Here is a 19,278-nt window from a genome sequence, read left to right on the forward strand (position 1 = left end):
TACAGAGGAGAACAATTAGACTTATTAATGACCCATCTCTTACCAACTCACTCTCCCACTTTCGCACAGACGTTTGGTTTCTGCAATATGTATATTCTACAAATATTTCCATGGGAAATGCTCATCAGAAATAACATCAATAATTCCTCCACTCAGTACTAAGCTCGTTGGAACATGTGCAACTGCTGCTCAACATCCCTTCACAGTACACCTAGAAACAAACAAAACAAGCTTTTTTTCCTCCTCCTTCATCCCTGCAACTGCCTTACTGTGGAACAGTCCCCCCCCCCCCCCAATGTGTTTCCCAAGGAATACAATTTACAGTCATTTAAATCAAATGTAAACAAGTTCCTCCTTTCCCAACCCACTACCCATACACGGTTCTAATGTACTATAGGTTGATCAACCAACCTCTTGTCTATGGGCAAAACATAAAAAAATATATAATAAAATAAAAGTTGATCCCTTTCACATGATATTGATCTTGGTCACATCATTCACTGTATTATCTTCATCTGGATGATGCACAAGCCTGTGCACAGTAGTCCTAATGAGGTTATATCAAATTCTTACAAAGAGGGATAATAACTTTCCCCTTATCCATACTTGTAACATGTTTTTATCATGTACCACACCACTTGTTGCACACTGAGAATGCGTAACCTTGCCATATTGAACTGACAGGCATTATCCTTTGCTAAAATGATCCATCTATTTATCATCTTACAGGATGTCAACATAATTTTTATTAATCATTGCCCTACCCAGTTTTGTATCATCAACAATGGATATACCCATTTCATTTCCTGTATCATCTTCATCAATTTCCTGATATGCACCTTCATGGGAGGATAGTACAAGATAATATGACAGTACTACATGATTAAGTTTGCAGTATTATAATCTGCCATCATTAATTTTCCTTCAAATTATTATACTTATTATTACAATAAGTATAATATTATATAAAATTTGTATAAAATATTATACAAATTATTACACTGTTTCACTTGTCAGCACTCCAATATTGCTATATGTTATATTTCTGTTTTCATAATAGCTACTCTCAGTGTGTCAGTCCACCTCAGTCGTGGTCTTCCTCTGGATCTTTTTTCTGCTATCTTGGCATCAAACACATGTTTTTCTAATCTTTCCTCATTCTGGTTAAGTTACCCAACCACTATAAATTAGCTATGCTCACTTATTTCTGAATGCTAACAACATTAAGTTCCTAATATTTAAATGTATAATATGATACTATATGATAAATGTGTAATACTGCCATCAGCTCATTCCTCTAATTTTTGTTAGAACTGTTATATTTGATCATATGTTTGATCAGCTGCTTTATTTCTAACCAAACTCTTAGATCCATAAGTAAAATTTGGTGTGATCTCTGTCTTACAAACAGCTGGTTTAATGTTTTGACTAGAATCTGTTCCATGATGACCTTGTTATTTCTGTCACCACATTATCTACACATTGCTGACATATATCACAAAGTTATTGCACAGTAATTTAACTGTTTCCACTGATTCTGTCATCATTTTACCTTCATTTTCTTCTCCTTCTTTTCATAATATTAGGTCTATGGCCTGTTCCAACTTCACACCATTTCTTTATAGGTTTCTATTAGTATTATGATTATCCCAAGATCCCCCATGGAGTCAAAGATTCATCGTGGGAAATCCTTTTGTGATACACACTCAGTTTATCATACCATGCCTTAAATACATTCAAATTCACTGCAGATATCCACACTTGCAGGCAAAAAACCTGCTTCTTACTCCCTTGTTCACACACTCCTTATATAGCATCCAGGGCTGATCTTTTTTTATCCCCCAAACTCCCACCATTTTATGAAAAACCACATCATGGTTAATCCTATAACAACCATTACCAACTTGTATGACCATAACCATCTTTGTCATATCAATCCTTTTCCTCCTATCTCCTATTCTCTGCAAATTGCACTGTCTCAGCTTTTGTTAATACTTAGCATTCCAGAGACTAGAAACTATCTTAGTCAATTGACTCTGGACCCTTTCCAATATTTTTTCATCCTTTTGAAAACCATTTGACCCAATCTGTAGTAGTCCATATGTGGCTTAATCAAGGCCTTATACAATGGAACCAGAATCTCCTTACTTCTAAAAGTCAGTATCCTCCTATTCATTTGCCATAATAAGTTGTTGTCCTCATAAGTTTGGCAACGTATTCTCTAAATTTTAGATCCTTATCCATCATCACCTAATGATCAAGTGGTGTAGCTAGACCTTTTGCCGTCTGGGGTGGTCCCTGAGTTTGCCGCCCCTCTCAATACACACCAAAAATACTACAAAAAGTCAAAACGACATATAGTGAAATAAATTAAAACACTGTTTATTTCTGAAGTAAAACTTTAATTTCAACATTCTAAAATGTTATTTTTCTTGCTTTCTGTTAGCAAAATCATTGATTACATTGGTGAAGTCTATTTCATAGTAATGTAGGTAATTCTTAATAAATTTTATTTAGAAAACTCCTGTCAGAACTAGCAATACTTACGGCCATTGTGAGGAAAATTCACAGTAGTATTACAATATTTGGGAATGAGTTCTCGAGACTGTATTTTAGAATTAACTGCAAAAGTTCAAAAAGGTTCAAAGTGCTGCCCGGGACAGACTGCCCCCTCCGCCCCTCCCTAGCTATGCCTCTGTAATGGTCTCTTATATCCTCCTCCTTCAACATATTCCCACCAACAGTATATTCTACATATCTGTTTTTTCACAATTTAAAATCTTACAGTTTGCAACATTGAACTGACATCACAACTCCCATACCCATACACTCAGTCTGTTCAAGTCTTGTTGTAAGGCACATCTGCACCACCCCTCATAGTTCTTCTCAACTTTGCATCATCTGCAAATGACTGAACCCAATATAATTCATATCTTCTCCAGTATCATTAGTATTCAAGTGAAACAGCAATAGCCCTAAAACAGACCTCTGAGGCACACCACTAGTAACCTTCCTATTCCAGGATATTGCTTCCCCATACACCTCTTGCTGATACCTATCAGATAGCAATCTGAGTGGCATTGTATGTTTCCATTCTCCTACTGTTTCCATTCTCTCCTCTTCTAGCACTCCCATGTCTCTCTCATTCCATCTCTCCTACTGTTTCCATTCTCTCCTCTTCTAAGATTCTCTCCTTCTCCTAAATTTACCAAAAAAAAAAGTGATTTCACACACTGAGATGTTTATTAATTACTCTCAAATTATTTCATTTTAACTTTTAAATATGATCAAGGAAGCTGGAAGTCTTCTAAATCAATAAATTTAAAGAGTTGTTCTTAAAGCCGCTATTATATTTGCAAGAAAATTAGAACTCGAAATTAATGCATTAAACAATGTATTTTAAATGAAAATATCTTTTGCCATCAGTTTTAATATTATTTTTTGAAAATTTGTTTTATTATTATTATTATTATTATTATGTTTAATATATTATTTTGTTTTGTAAATGATGCAATTTTATTTTAATTTGAAAGGAATGATTTATATTTTTATATTTGCTTGCTTATGTTTTTATATCTGTTTATTTATATTTTTATATTAGTTCATTTATATTTATTATTTTCATAGTTGTAATTATTGTATACAAATGTTATTTAATTAAATATATGTCAGTAAATAATTGTTTGAGTTTTATTGGAAAAGTATATTTCAAGTTATTTAGATCTATTGATCTAAATAGAATCAATAGAATTTATATATCATCACCTGCTTGAAGCAATTAAGTCTTTAATATGGATCTATGCAAACAAATCCATAATTATTTATTGACTTTCTAAATTTAAAATTAATAAAATGCTGCTACCTAAGGTAGTTAGTCAAAATAAATTCCACAAATTCTTTTTTTTTTGTAATTATGCTTTTTCTAATATTCCTATAACTAACTCTGTTTATTGAAGAATAAGCAAGTTTGGCTTTCCCTTTTTGGAGAAAGTCTAAGTGGCTTATTCTACAATAAATACATTTACTAAGGAAACAGTTATGTGATTTATAAGTTATTCCCTTTGATATATTATTATTTTTTTCCCCTTTAATATGAGTGATTTTGTATTGTTTCTTGTTTCCACTCATTTTTGCTTTTTTGCCTGTTCATCAGGTTGGCTTTTCAAAATGCACTGGAGGGCCACTTTATTATGGTCACATAGGCCTGTAGTTGGCCAGCCCCTGCCTTTGATATTAACTATATGATTAACATCAGTATGGTCATCACTACAATATTTCAACTGCTAACCAGATTTTTTTTTATTATTATTTTATTATGTATGCTATAATGACAAAATAATGCAATGATGTGCAATACACCACGGAACTTTCTTATTGTTATTACAGTGGTATCTCGCTAATCCGAACTAATAAAAACCGTGCTCGTTCAGATCAGAGCGAAAAGTTCGGATTAGTGAATTTCCCCCAAGAGACAATAATAACTAGCGTTTAAGACAAAATATAATCTGATTCTAATGGTACATCAATTTAATTCTGTGAATAAATGAGGTAACTGATAGAAAAACGGAAAAACAAGAAACAGAAAATCACCTGGAGAAGATAAGCTAGGTTCAGAACTACATAAATACACAAGAACAAGATTCAAAGAAAGACTCATATTTTTTTTATATAAAATTTATTCAACTGGTATCCCCCCAATAGAATGGAAAAAAGCAATTCTGATTCCTATCTTTAAAAATGGTAATAGAGTTGACCCTTAAAACTATAGAGATATCAGTATACTAAATTCCTGTTATAAAATATATAGCAGAATCTTAAATAGCAAACTAATGAAATATTCCAAAAACTTTATTTTAGAAGTACAGAATGGATTTAGAAAAGGACAATCATGTATAGACTCAGCCTTTTGCCTAAAATTAATAATAGAGAAAAGAAGGGAATACAATTTAGAAACCCGTATTGCATTTATTGACTTTGAAAAAGCATTTGACAAAGTTAAAAGAAACATATTATTTAACATATTAAAAGAAAGACAAATAACAAATAATATCCTAAAAGCTGTCACAAGTATATATGAGAATAATCAAATACAAATAAGATTAAACCACGAGCTATCATATACTAGAGAGATAAACCAAGGGGTCTAACAGGGATATCCCCTCTCAGCAACTCTTTTAATATTTACTTAAATGAAATAATAATAAAATGGAATAAAAATATACATCAAGGAATTAAACTTTCTCCTACACTTAAACACCCTCCTTTTTGCTGACGACCAAATAATAATTACAAATTCTGAAGATAACGTACGGAAAGCCATTGTAAATCTAAATGAGATATCCAAAGATTATGGTATGATAATATCAACAGAAAAATCAAAAACTATGGCCTTTAAAGGACAAGATCCAGCAAGAACTAAAATAGTAATAGATAACAAGATCTTAGAACAGGTGAATTCATTTAATACCTAGAATATACGATCACATATGAAAATGAAAAAGATATAAATGTAAAAATTGCAAAATATTTAAAAATAACAGGAGTAATTAACTCTATATTTAAACCAAACCTAGTTCAAAAACAAACCAGACTAAAAGTATACAATACATTAGCCCTACTAGTCTTAATGTATGGAAGCAAAATCTGGACAATAAAACAAAAAGACAACCAAAGATTAACAACAGCAGAAATGAAGTTTATGAGAAAAACTGCAAAGTATACCCTATTTGATCACAAAAGAAATGAAGAAATTATGAAAGAATTAAACCAAGAACCAGTAATAGAAAAAATTAAAAAATATAAACATAGATGGATGGAGCACGTTCAAAGAATGAAAACAGAAAGATTACCAAAACAAGCCTTAAAGTACAAGCCATTAGGAAAAAGAAAACCAGACGTCCCCTTAAACGATTCAACGATGACTTCTAAGGCTGGAACAAGCCATGCTAGGCCTAAATCCTTGATACGCATGATGATGATGATGATGAACTGATAGAAAAAAAGCTACTGTACTGTAATGTAAAACTTAAAAAAATAATACAATACACAAGTTTATTTTAGTAAAAAATTTAGTTTGTATATTAAAAATATACCTGTTTTGTTGAGGATTCTGATTTAATAAAATAGCATAGTTCAGTACATGTGTTAAAGATCCCAAGCAATTTTAAACTTGGTTTTACTCCATTTTTCCCAAGTAAGCAAACAGACAAAAATGTCAAGTTTGCGCCTGCAAGTGATGCAAGACAAGCTGATCCTACAGGTAGTGCAAGACCAGGGCAACTCGTGGTAGACGTGGAACAAGCTCCGATCACTAATCTTAATATTTACCCTTAATGCCAAAACACATCTCCAATAAGGGGATGTATGATGTTTTGTATTAAAGGCAAAGGGCCACTACCCAGACCGGTTTCGACCTTTATTGAGGTCGAATGGGAGTTCATGCCTTTCATTACTGGCCTCTTTAGATTTAAAAAAAAGTTGTGCTGAGAGTCAGCTTGATAGTGAGAGAGGAGGAGAAAAGATAGAGTGGATAGTAGTAGATAGTTAAAAGAGGCCTCAGTCGATCTACTTGGCCTGACTTAAATGTCAGCACCAAGCAGATCTCCGACATTATCTCCCTCCATCCGTTCTTTTCAGCTTTCCCCGGTCAATCACCTCTTCAGGTGTCTGCCCGAGGAAAGTGGGGAAAAACAAATGAAAGAAGCACCACATGAAAAAGAGGAACTAGTAAATAACATTGACAATTACATATGACAATTTGTAAGAAACTAGGTAAATTCTGAAATTTCAACCTGAATGACCAGTTTAATACTGAGAAGAGCGGGGGCAGAGCCTGGCCTGGGTGATGCAGCCCACAAGGAGCTGCACTGCCTCGGTGTTAGCCTTCGCAGCCCAGGTTCTCAGGATACCCCCTCCTGTGTGGAATAGACATAGACCTTTTTTACAACAAAAATTCTAATCTGAAAGAGGACAAAAAGAAGAAAAAACAAACCAGAATTTTTTTTTTTTTTTTTTTTTTTTTTTTTTCTTCTTCCTCTGGCAGATTGATACTAGGAGTCGACTGACTTGTTAGGCGAGGTTTAAATCCTCCTACTGTCTATTGTTGTGGGTTTTGATGATGAGATCTGCTAATTTGTCTCCACGGACGTGGTTTAGCATGTAGAGGCCTCTGTGCAGTGCTAGTCCCACTTCGTCCTCTGCATCGATAAGACCAATGATCTTTTCAGGAGTGATTTCATCTATATTATCGACAAACACGTCGTTCCATTCTGCACTGACGACTCTTGGCCCGTTTTGTCCTGTGAGTATCAGTTGAATGTCTCCGAATGTTTCTATAGCTTTTCTTAGTCTCGCCGCCTCCTTGGGGAAATCTTTTAAGAGATGCAATATAGGTGCATTAGCCTTTGCGTGAGGGAACTTTGTGGGTTCTGAAGTTGACTTTATATTTCCAACTTGTGCTGGACTTCCTTGTTTCGATTTTTTAATATTTACTTCTTCAGGGCTGGCTGGCCTCTTTTGTGTGGTTTCTGCATTGTTGCTTTCCATATCTACTGCATCCGTGTCCTCGTCTATTGTGACTGCAGTGATAGTTCCGTTTTGTTGGTGCTGCTGGTTATTTTCGGTTGTTACGTCTGTAGTGGCGGTTTGATCGGTGGCCAGTTCCTCCTGCCCTTCATCTCTCCTGGTTGCAGGCTTCTCCACTGGTGTACTTGGCAGTGTTTCGGAGGTGGCGACATGATTCTTTGTTGTTCCCTCATGCGCGGCCTTCAGGGTGGGGAAATCATTCAGTTCTGCGCCAATAACATTTTGGGCTGTTGTTTCCGTGTTGGGCGTAATAGTGCCTCCCAATTTTTCGACCAGATTTCTGTCCGGACAGGTGTCTATTTTATGGCCGTTAATACCGCATTTTAGGCATGCCGATTGGCGCTGTGCTAGTGTATGACCCGCTGTTAGGCAGTTCTTACACTTGAACTTCGGACATTGGGCCCCGAGATGAGTCAGGGCTCCACATTTAAAACATTGCCTCTTTACTCCCGGGTAACTCACCATTACCCTGGCCGATCCGATCATTACAAAATTCGGAACTTCTGTTTTCATCGTTAACAAGAACGTGACTTCCCCCGACATCCATTCAGGGTAGTCAGCATCTTTGCCTACTTGGACATCTCGTACGGTTCCCCATTTCGAAAAGACTTGATTAATTATGTCGTTGCCTCCTTCTAGGTATTCCAGAGGGAATCGCTCTATTCTCATCTTTTTAGAGATGCTACCAACGACAAAAGGATGGCAAAGTTTCCCTTCACACTCAACCCCTTTGAGTAGTTTCTCCCTTGTTGTTGTATTTTTACAAACTACTTGATATCTGCCACCCCCATAGGGGGTAAAGCCAGAAATATTATCTGCCCCTACGCAGTCAATTAGCGATTTCGCAAACGTCCTCTTGTGTACACTTGCATCGATTTCGAACCCGAGGGTTCTTACTCTCGGTAGAGCCGAAGACATACTTCAAAAAAAAAAAAGGGAAGAGTAGACCCTTGTACGATCCAAGTCCACAAAAGGACAGACCTGTAGAAAAGGCCAAACTTTCCCTGTTTGCAGATAAGAAAAACCTGTTAAACTTAGGTACAGGGGGAACACAAAGAACCAAAGGGGAAAAAAAAAAAAGACAAAGGGTTCTTACCAAGGCAGCAGGACTGTAATAGGAGCTCTCTCTCGGGGTCTGGAAACTGGAATCCAAGGCTGGGATACTTTCACTGCAGAGCTGGAACATGGAGCTTTCTCTCGGGGCCGCTAAATCAGGTCTCATCAGTGGGAGCTAGGCTAGAAATACCAAGATTTAGTAATACAGAGCTTGTAAGTATTTTACCAAAACAAGTTACCATAAGGTGTTCTAACCTTATTAAATAAAAATCTCAGGAGGAGATCTAAATGTAGAAAGTATTTTTACCTTGGGTGTAATTATATTAAAGATCCCAAGCAATTTTAAACTTGGTTTTACTCCATTTTTTCCCAAGTAAGCAAACAGACAAAAATGTCAAGTTTGCGCCTGCAAGTGATGCAAGATAAGCTAATCCTACAGGTAGTGCAAGACCAGGGCAACTCGTGGTAGACGTGGAACAAGCTCCGATCACTAATCTTAATATTTACCCTTAATGCCAAAACACATCTCCAATAAGGGGATGTATGATGTTTTGTATTAAAGGCAAAGGGCCACTACCCAGACCGGTTTCAACCTTTATTGAGGTAGAATGGGAGTTCATGTCTCTCATCATTGGCCTTTGGAGAATAAAGCATGCTGAGGATCAGCAGACAGTAAAAGAGGAGTATGATATAAGATAGAGTAGGATAGTAGGAGGTAAAAAAGAGGCCTCAGTCAACCTGTTTAGCCTTATTGGCTAATTGGTCTGTAACATGTAATCTCAATTTATCTGTTCAGAAAAAAGGTTAAACATAGACTTTTGTCTATAGTTCACATATTATTTTATCTAAAGTAATGATTTACTCCAGTGTTAATGGAGGTTCTTTTTATGTTACTAGATATAATATCCTTATTTTTATTCCAGGTAAATATATATATATATATATATATTTTTTTTTTTTAAAACAAGATGTAAATAATAGGACTTATTTAAATATTTATTTTAAATCTAAAATAACAGGACTTAAGGTCCGGTAAGTAGGAATGAATAGGAACTTACTGAGGGACTTGTATACCTGGTACCACTGGGACTTAGAATGGGGAAGAGACTGGCCCGGGAGATGCCGCTCACGAGGAGCGGCACCGCCTCGCAGTAAGCCTTCGCCGCCCGGGTTCTCAGCTCTCCCCCCCCTTGTTTGGAGTAAAGAAACCGTGCCAGCGAAAGCTTTGTGGCTAGGGGAGACAGAGTGGTTATTCTTTTTCCTGGGGTGTGGGGGGGGAATGGTGGGTTTTTTGGGTTTTAAAGAGATATACAGGGCTTGATGCGTCCCTGTATAAGAAAGCTTATTGTCGGTGGTTTGCAGTATTGATTCACAAATTTAAAGTCTCCTAGTAAGTGCCTTTCTTGTGCAAGAAATTTGGGTAAGTAGAAAAAGAAACCTTTCCTTATTCTTGCATACATTAAATTTGCGTCTCGTACCTGGGATTTTTTCCGTACTTTCCAGATGTGATATTTTAGTACATTGATTAGGAAGATAGCGAACTTTTGGGTTTTTCGGACTGGTGGTGGGAATTGTAGTCTTACGACCTCTTCTACTGTCAGCATGGGGATTCCCAATGCTATGCTGAGTCTCCGCCAGATGCGTTGGGCTGGTGGGCAAAAATAAAAGAAGTGGTCCACCGTTTCCACGTCCCGGCAGACATCGCAGAATGGGTCGCATGGGTTAGGTACATACCGGGATTTCACCTGTTTCACCGGGAGCCACCCGTAGGCTATTCTCCAGGCTAGATCCCGATGAAAAGGCTGTCCCCAGCTATTTTTGATGTTTCTGAAGAGAATTTCATTATTTGTACTAAGATTGGGTGTATCACGCCTGGAAAGTTGGAAGAAATCCCAGTATACTGCTTTGGGTTTGTGTGTGAGGATTGCTATTCCTCTGTCTCTGAGTGTTGTGATCGATTTCACTACTGTACGGTACCACTTGGGCACCCCCCTTGCGCGGGGTCCAGCATAGTCCGTGATCCCAAAGAGGGGGAGGAAAAGTCCTATAAAATATCTAATTAGTAGGCCAGAAATGTGGTTGGAGTTTAAGGCCTTCCGTACGGTTTTGAACGTGTTTGCTTGTAGCATGCTTTTGTGATTGGGCAGAGCATAACCCCCTTCTTCTTGTTTGAGTTGTAGGTATTCTTTCTTTACTTCGCGTTTTCTCCCATTCCAGAAGAAATCCAGGAGTTCTTTTGATAATTTATTTTCTTGTGCCAGTGTGATGCCTGTGATATTGACAGTGTGCATCAGCATTGGGGTGACGATTGTTTTTATTACTGTCGCTCTGCCATAAAAGGAGAAGAAGGTTGGTTTGAACAGCCTTATCCTTTCCCTGCTTGTCTCCTGCAATTTTTGGATTGGTAGTGCTAGGGTGTCTGAAAAGGGCACGCCTAGTATAGTTAGGGGCTGTGTCTGTAGCGTTAAACTGTAGGGAAGTCCAATGCTATGGAAATTTCCGAAACTTTTGATTTTGGTTTTTTGTGCGTTAACGCGAAGACCACTGACTATGCTGAATTTTTGCAGCGTGTGCAGATAGATATAGATGGACTCAGAGTCTCTGAGTGTAGCCACTGCATCGTCCGCATATGCCACTATTTTGCATTGTCTGGAGCCTTGGGGCAGTGGAATACCGTTAATTGCGGGGGTGTTATCAATTCTTTTGATTAGGGGTTCTAATACTAGGGAGAAGAGGAGGGGGCTTAGCGGGCAGCCTTGCCTAACCCCTCTCTTTATGCGGATTGGTTCTGTTAGAAACCCATTAATAGATAGTTGGGTCGTGGCTTCCGCATACATGTTTTTAATTGTACGCCGAAGTCTCCGGCCCACGCCTGTTTTTTGTAGGATGTTCTGCAAGTACCTGTGGTTGACGCTGTCAAACGCTTTCTCCAGGTCGGTGGAGAGAAGTGCCAGGGGGTATTTTTTCTCTTTGGCCAGTTTGATCAAGTCTCTTAACAAAAAGAGATTGAATTCCATAGATCTACCAGGGATCCCGTAGACCTGTGAGCTTGTTATTATTTTTTCGATACCGCCCTTAAGGCGCGTGCAGATAATTTTTGCAAAAATCTTGTAGTCTACGTTGGTTAGGGAGATTGGACGGCAGTTATTCCACAAAGTCCGATCTCGGTCTTTCTTGGGGATAAAGATGGTGTGGCTCTTAACGAATTCCTTGGGGATGTTTCCCGAAGTGAGGAATTCGTTAAAGATGTTTATTAATGCTGCCAATGCAAATTCCCAGATAGATCTGTAGAATTCTATCCCCAGTCCGTCTGGCCCTGGGGTCTTCTTTGTTTTCATCATTCTGCATGTGGCCTTTAATTCGGCTGCAGTTATCAGCCTGTCCTGCAGGGCACTAAGATGATCGGGAAAACGTGTTGCGTCCCACTCACTGAAGTCATCCGTGCCCTGCCGGTCAGAGAAGATACCGATATACTGCTGATGAAAGTGACGGAGTATTTCGTGGGTTGAGCGTAAAATCTGGCCCTTCTCCTCGATCTGGTGAATCGTTTTCTCATCATTAGCCGCCACCCGTTGTTGGTTGTAGAATGCGGCGGAAGGTGTTTCCAAATGTCTGAGATAGAGTTTAGTTTGAGTCTCGTTCGAAAGTCGAGGTCCTCGACTCTACTCTGCCGCTCTTGCTGCAGTTCTATTTCTACTTGTCTGATGAGATCTCCGCAGGGAACTCCGCTCCGTTTGTTTGTCCAGTACCAGCCGAGTTCCCTGTAGAGATCCCTCAGCCGTTTGCGTTTTTGGTAGGCCCTTTCACGTCCACATATTTGGAACAGTTCCCTAGCCTGCCTCTTGAAGGTCAGCCAGTTTTTCCAGTCCCAGTTGGTGTTTGTCCATCTGTCACAGAGGTTCTGTAGCTGGTCACTGAAAAGACTGGGGAAGGTGGGAGGGAGCCTCCAAGGACCTCTGGCTGTTTCCATCACCTCTGGGAGCATGATTTTTAGTATGACCATCTTGTGGTCGGTTGTCAAGTTATGCACTGCGGTGTGACGTATCCTCTGAACATATTGTTCCAGGTTTTGGGACACGTACACCCTGTCTAGTCTTGTCGATATCTGGCCGCGGCCCCACGTAGTTTCTACTTTGGCGGGGTTATTCCGCCTCCAGATATCGACGAGGTCAAAATTTATACAGCATCGATTTAAAGCGGCAATGCCGCCAGTTCCGGTGTTTGCGTTCCCGCCTATTTTGTCTAGACGTGTGTCTTCCACACAGTTCCAGTCTCCTGCAACTATTAGGTGTTCTGCTCCCAGGAGATAGTTTTCAAGGGCAGAGAAGAAACCAATTCTGTGGTATGGATTGTTCGGGGCGTAAACTGCAGCAAGTCGGATGGTACGGCCACCGTACTTCCAGTCCACCGTTACTAGGCGTCCTGTGGCGTCTTTTTGGACGTTGAAGAACCCCCCCGCGATTAGGGGACGAATTAGTATCCCCACCCCTCGCGAGTGAGCGTCCCCGAAGCACCAGTAGCTGGTGACCGGATAGCTTCTTGAGAAGTTCTCCACGTCCCAATGCTTATAGAAATGGGTTTCTTGTATAAGGAGGATATTAATTTTGTGTGTTAACATTAGCCTCCAGACAGTGCTTTGCGTAAAGGGGTTGCGTAGTCCGTTAGTGTTTAAGGTTGCGATTTTAACTTCCATGGTGGTGTTAGAATGAGGGGGGGGGCGTTATCTGGTGTTTGTTTTATGAAAGTCGGTTCTGGTTCCTCGTCGGAGCTGGTTGCACTTTGAGCATCTGAGACAATGACGAGCCTGTCTGTAGAGTCCTTGTCTTCGTCAGAGTCCATTTCGTGGACTTGGGGTTGTGCCAATTGATCCATTACTGGGGTAGGCTCTCTAACATTGTAACGTCATTGTCGAGGGGCTTTGCGCCTATTGTTCGACGTTGACCTGTGGTCTCTGTGTACTCTGTTTCGTCCTCCGATGATATCATGCTGCTTTGTTTCGCTTTTTTCTTTTCCTGTGATTCCGTTTCTCTTGTGTGCTTTATTGGGGAACTGGGTGTGACCTCTTCCTCTTTCCTGCAAGCTTCATGGTTTGCCACATTGATGCTGGTGATGTTCTGTGTGTGGCGGCATGCCTTGGGTATCTTTGGGGTTTTCGTTTCCGTTGCTGCTTCCTTTTCAGTCTGTTGGCCGAGCTCCGGAAAATCGCTCCTTGATACTTTCTCAGGGTTCCCGATGGGCGTAGCCCTAATCGGTGTTATGGTCCCTCCTATTGCTTCTGAGTGTGTCTTGTTCGGACATGTGTCCACTTTGTGGGTCAGAGCCCCCACACTTAATACAGGGTTCTGTACAGCTTTCTAATTTATGCTTTGACGATTTGCAATTTCTGCATTGTATTCGAGGGCAATCTGCCCCAAGGTGTTCCTCCGAGTTACATCTAAAGCACCTTTTTTTCACACCTGGGTAGTTCACCATTACCCTCGTTCCCCCCAAAAAAACAAAATTGGGGACTTCTTTTTTCATGTCAATCTGGATTTCAACGTCTCCTGTTTTCCATCCTTTATAGTCGGTGTGCTCAAGTGCTTTAATCTCATGGATTTCCCCCCATTGACTGAAGAATTTCTTGACTTCAGGTTCATTCTCTAGGTATTCTAGTGGAAACCTGGTTATTTTTAGCGTTTTGCGTAGGCTTCCTACGAGGAATGGTCTGATTGTTTGTCCACAACAAATAAAACCTTCTAGTAATTTATTTTTTGTTAGGTCGTTTTTGACCACTACTTGAAATCTATTGTTCCCGTATGGTATGAATCCGTATATATTTTCAGCCCCTACTGTCTCGATTAGAGCTCCCGCTAACGTCCGCTGATCTACAGGCTTCGTGAGCTCGATACCGAGCGTCTTAGTTCTAGGCAAAAAATGTGACATAGTTACAGAAATTCCTGACTACTAATTGTAGAGAGGGGATGTAAGGGAGGGCAAAGTCGAGGAACGCAGGGCGTTCCTCGCGGCAAACAAAGCGAGACCAGAAAATGTGGGCAAAACAACAGATAAGGAGAAAAAAAGAGAAAGAGGTCTTACCAAAGCTTGGGTTCTACAGAGGAATCTGAGCATGGAGCTCTCTCTTCGGGCTGCAGGAACTGGATCCTCTTTTGGACTGGTAGGCACAGGTTCTTTCTTCTTCGAACTGGAACTGGAGCTCTCTTTCACGTCTTGGCGAATAGGTCTCATCAGTGGGAGCTAGGCTAGAAATACCAAGATTTAGTAATACAGAGCTTGTAAGTATTTTACCAAAACAAGTTACCATAAGGTGTTCTAACCTTATTAAATAAAAATCTCAGGAGGAGATCTAAATGTAGAAAGTATTTTTACCTTGGGTGTAATTATGTTAAAGATCCCAAGCAATTTTAAACTTGGTTTTACTCCATTTTTCCCAAGTAAGCAAACAGACAAAAATGTCAAGTTTGCGCCTGCAAGTGATGCAAGACAAGCTGATCCTACAGGTAGTGCAAGACCAGGGCAACTCGTGGTAGACGTGGAACAAGCTCCGATCACTAATCTTAATATTTACCCTTAATGCCAAAACACATCTCCAATAAGGGGATGTATGATGTTTTGTATTAAAGGCAGGGGGCCACTACCCAGACCGGTTTCGACCTTTATCGAGGTCTCATCAGTGGGAGCTAGGCTAGAAATACCAAGATTTAGTAATACAGAGCTTGTAAGTATTTTACCAAAACAAGTTACCATAAGGTGTTCTAACTTTCCTTTAATACAAAACATCATACATCCCCTTATTGGAGATGTGTTTTGGCATTAAGGGTAAATATTAAGATTAGTGATCGGAGCTTGTTCCACGTCTACCACGAGTTGCCCTGGTCTTGCAGTACCTGTAGGATCAGCTTATCTTGCATCACTTGCAGGCGCAAACTTGACATTTTTGTCTGTTTGCTTACTTGGGAAAAATGGAGTAAAACCAAGTTTAAAATTGCTTGGGATCTTTAACATAATTACACCCAAGGTAAAAATACTTTCTACAGTTCAGTACATAACTTAATTTGCATAAAAAATATCACTTTCTTGTACGCAACACAAAAAAAGTTTTATAAAATAACACAAAAAAAAAATCAGAATTGTATTGTTCTGATTTTCTTTTGCTTCTTGGAAGCTAAACTTTTTTCGAATGCTTCTTCTCAGAGCTGCATTAGCAATAAAATTTTGTGGAATGGCATATAATTCTGCTTAGTCCATTCAATACACGTATTAAAACTGTCAACTGCCTCTTCATGTTTTACTTTTTTTTTCTTCGAGTTCTTTATTGTCAGCATCATGTTCTAATTTATTCTAGTGCCATATTTATATTTATAATTTCAGTGTCTGATCTGATTTCAAATTCACTTTCAGTTCTACCTGTAATCCATTCTGTAACATCTGTTTGTGAAATTTCAACATCTGGATTTATATTTTTAACCAAATTATGCATGTTTTGAATTTCTTCTTTTTTGTGTATCACTGTAGTTATCTCGGTAAATTCTAGAAGGCCACAGTTCTTTCCATGACGCTACAGTTGCCTCAGGTTCGACGGCTTCCCAAGCAGCAGCAACTAAGAATGCTACACCCTTAATTATTAATAGTACACAAAATAATAATACCTAATAAATAAAACTTTTTTTCTTTCAAACTGCATTTCGGATTACTGGAGGGTTCGGACCAAAGAGGTTCAGATTAGTGAGATACTACTGTATTATTATTATTAAGAGAGAACTACAGGGAGTCAGAGACTCATTGACCAGCTGTCATACTTGTTCTTGAATTCATTCACACTACTTGCACACCAATGGCAGTCCAGTGGCAGTCCATTCCAATCTTGCACCACTCTTCTTCTTCTTCTTCATCTGGTCTAATTTTTATATGCGGTTGCTGTTTTTGATGAGTCTTCTCCACTTGTTTATATTGTAGACTGCACCTTTGTCTAGATTTTTCTCCTTCAGATCTTCCTCTACATTATCTTTCCACTTCTTTTGCACCATTCTATGAGAGAAAAATCTAGCCACCCCCACCCTTCTTGATAGCATTCATTCTCGATTTCCAAGGATACCCTTATTCATTCTTCACTCTCCATAAAATGAAAATTTCCATCTACTGAAATCCTGTATGACCCTTTCAGAAGTTTGTAAGTCTCAATCATATCACATCTCTTTATCCTGTTTGATAGTATCTGAAGTCTACAAATTCTCAATATGTCCTCATAATCAATATTTCACAATCCAGAAATAATTTTTAACATTCTCCTTTGCACTCTCTTCACTGTATCAGAATTAGCACGGAAACCAGGAGACTAGACCTGCGCACAGTAGTCCAAGTGAGGTCTCACCAGGGTCGTGTAAAGAAACAAAATAACTTCTTTATTTTTACATGTCTGGGCTCATTTCAGCATTGCAATTATTCTCTGAGTTCTATTTGCAATCTTTAGTATATGGTCCTTGAACTTCAACTTCCTATCTACTAAAACTCCACAATTCCAAATCTGATCAATTTCTTCTAACAAAATCCCACCAATATAATACAGCATTGAATATCTAATTACAATGAATGGCATGATTTGACATGACCTGTCAATTCACTAACAGTGAATTGACAGCAATTTTGACATGCCCATAATTCCAGCCTATTCAAATTATTCTGCAAATACTACATATCAGCAGCATTCCTGATTACCCTTATCTATCTTTGCATCATCAGCAAATAGCTGTATGTCACATATTAAATCCTTCCCAATATCATTCATATACCAATTAAATAACAAAGAACCAGTGAGGAGAGAGAGAGAGAGAGGAGGGAATGTAGAGGAGTGAAATTAGATTAATTGCTCTGAGAAGAAGAAATACTGGTAGAGAATTCAAATGAAAAAATGAAAAGTGCTCACTTTTCTTAAAGTCAAAATTTGATAAGGTCCTAAAAGATTTAAAACAAGGTAAGCCAAGTGCCAGAAATAGACTATATCCCATGAGAAATTATACAAGCTCTGGGCAAAGAAGCAAAAATGTGAAATATTTAAATTGATTAATCAAATATGCACCACTGAAGAAATTCCAAAACATTTTGGGCAAAGCATTAAGTTAGCAGTTGCAATACCAAACAAACAAACAACAAAAAAAAAAAAATTTAACGTCATGAGCATGTGAAGATCACTGAAGATGACGAAGGGATAGTTGTGGTTCGTTGTAGTTAGTGGATTTGAGTGGTGGAAATGGCGAGTTGTAAAGTAGGTGTCCTCCTTCGATGAGTCTCTGGATTCCCTGGAGGTGGCACGCAATAATAATGATAAGTCTGTTATCTCACATTGTTCTTAAAATCCCAACTGGAATTATATACTGCCATGCTATTGGCAGTATATAATTCCAGTGCTATATATTGCTGGCCTGGTTGGCGAGTGGTCAGCGTATCTGCTCTCCAACCAAAAGGCTGCGGGTTCGAATCCCACCATAGGCATGGATGTTTGTGATTGTCTGCGAAAATACTAGTGGGTGGTGGTCAGTAGTAGATGGCATTGGTGTAGATGATGGAGGTAGTTACGGTTCGTTGTAGTTAGTGGATTTGAGTGGTGGAGATGGAGAGTTATAGAATAGGTGTCCTCCCTTGATGAGTCTCTGAACTCCCTGGAGGTGTCACATAATAATAATAATATCAAAAGCAAAATAGAAGAAAATCTACCTGATGACCAATTTGGCTTCAGGAGAAATAGAAGACTAAGAGAAGCTATATTACTCTTCAGATGAAAAAAAAGCATTTAGAATAAATACATTCATTCTCATAGCATTCCTTGGTATAGAAAATGCTTTTGAAACATGGTCGAGGACGAGGAAAGGAAGGTGAGAAAGAGTGGATACCAGTGACAAAGCTGGGAAGACTTGTTAAGGATGGGAAAATAAAGACAATTGAAGATATCTATTTGTTTTCACTTCCCATCAAGGAATTTGAAATAATAGATTTTTTCCTGGGTTCCTCATTAAAAGATGAAGTTCTCAAGATTATGCCTGCTCAGAAACAAACTCGTGCTGGTCAGAGAACTAGATTTAAGGCTTTCGTAGCAATAGGAGACTCAAATGGCCATGTAGGTCTTGGAATTAAATGTTCCAAAGAAGTAGCTACAGCTATTCGAGGAGCAATCATTTTGGCTAAACTATCAGTAATACTTGTGCGCAGAGGATACTGGGGAAACAATATTGGGAAACCCCACACTGTTCCCTGCAAGGTAACTGGCAAGTGTGGAAGTGTTTTGATGAGACTTATACCTGCTCCTAGAGGTACAGGTATTGTTTCTGCTCCAGTCCCTAAAAAGTTGTTAACTATGGCTGGAATTGAAGACTGCTACACATCTGCAAGTGGGTCTACTTCAACTCTTGGGAATTTTGCAAAAGCAACTTATCTGGCAATTCAACAGGCATACAGCTATCTCACTCCTGATTTGTGGCATAACATTGACTGCAATATCATGTTCAAAGCCCTTAAAAATCTGAATATAGATAACAGTGACAGAAGATCAACTATATAAAAATCAAACTGCAGTTATAAGAGAAACAAGGGAACGAAGGTAAAATAAGAAAGATTTTCAGGCAAGAATGTGAGCTCTCACCACAATTT

The 19,278-nt window shown here is 38.8% G+C and overlaps 1 protein-coding gene and 1 pseudogene across 1 annotated transcript in view; both read left to right on the forward strand.

Moving 5' to 3' along the window:
- Positions 1 to 19,278, forward strand: part of LOC150095284 (laminin subunit alpha-1-like) — a 1,249,242-nt gene that overhangs the window by 363,821 nt on the left and 866,143 nt on the right. The window lies entirely within an intron of this gene.
- On the forward strand, positions 18,470 to 19,189 carry LOC150095285 (small ribosomal subunit protein uS5 pseudogene; annotated as a pseudogene).

This window comes from Typopeltis vanoorti, chromosome 20 (assembly GCF_054136105.1).
Source record: "Typopeltis vanoorti isolate ZY-2024b chromosome 20, IOZ_Tvanoo_1.0, whole genome shotgun sequence".
Lineage (NCBI taxonomy): Eukaryota > Metazoa > Arthropoda > Arachnida > Uropygi > Thelyphonidae > Typopeltis > Typopeltis vanoorti.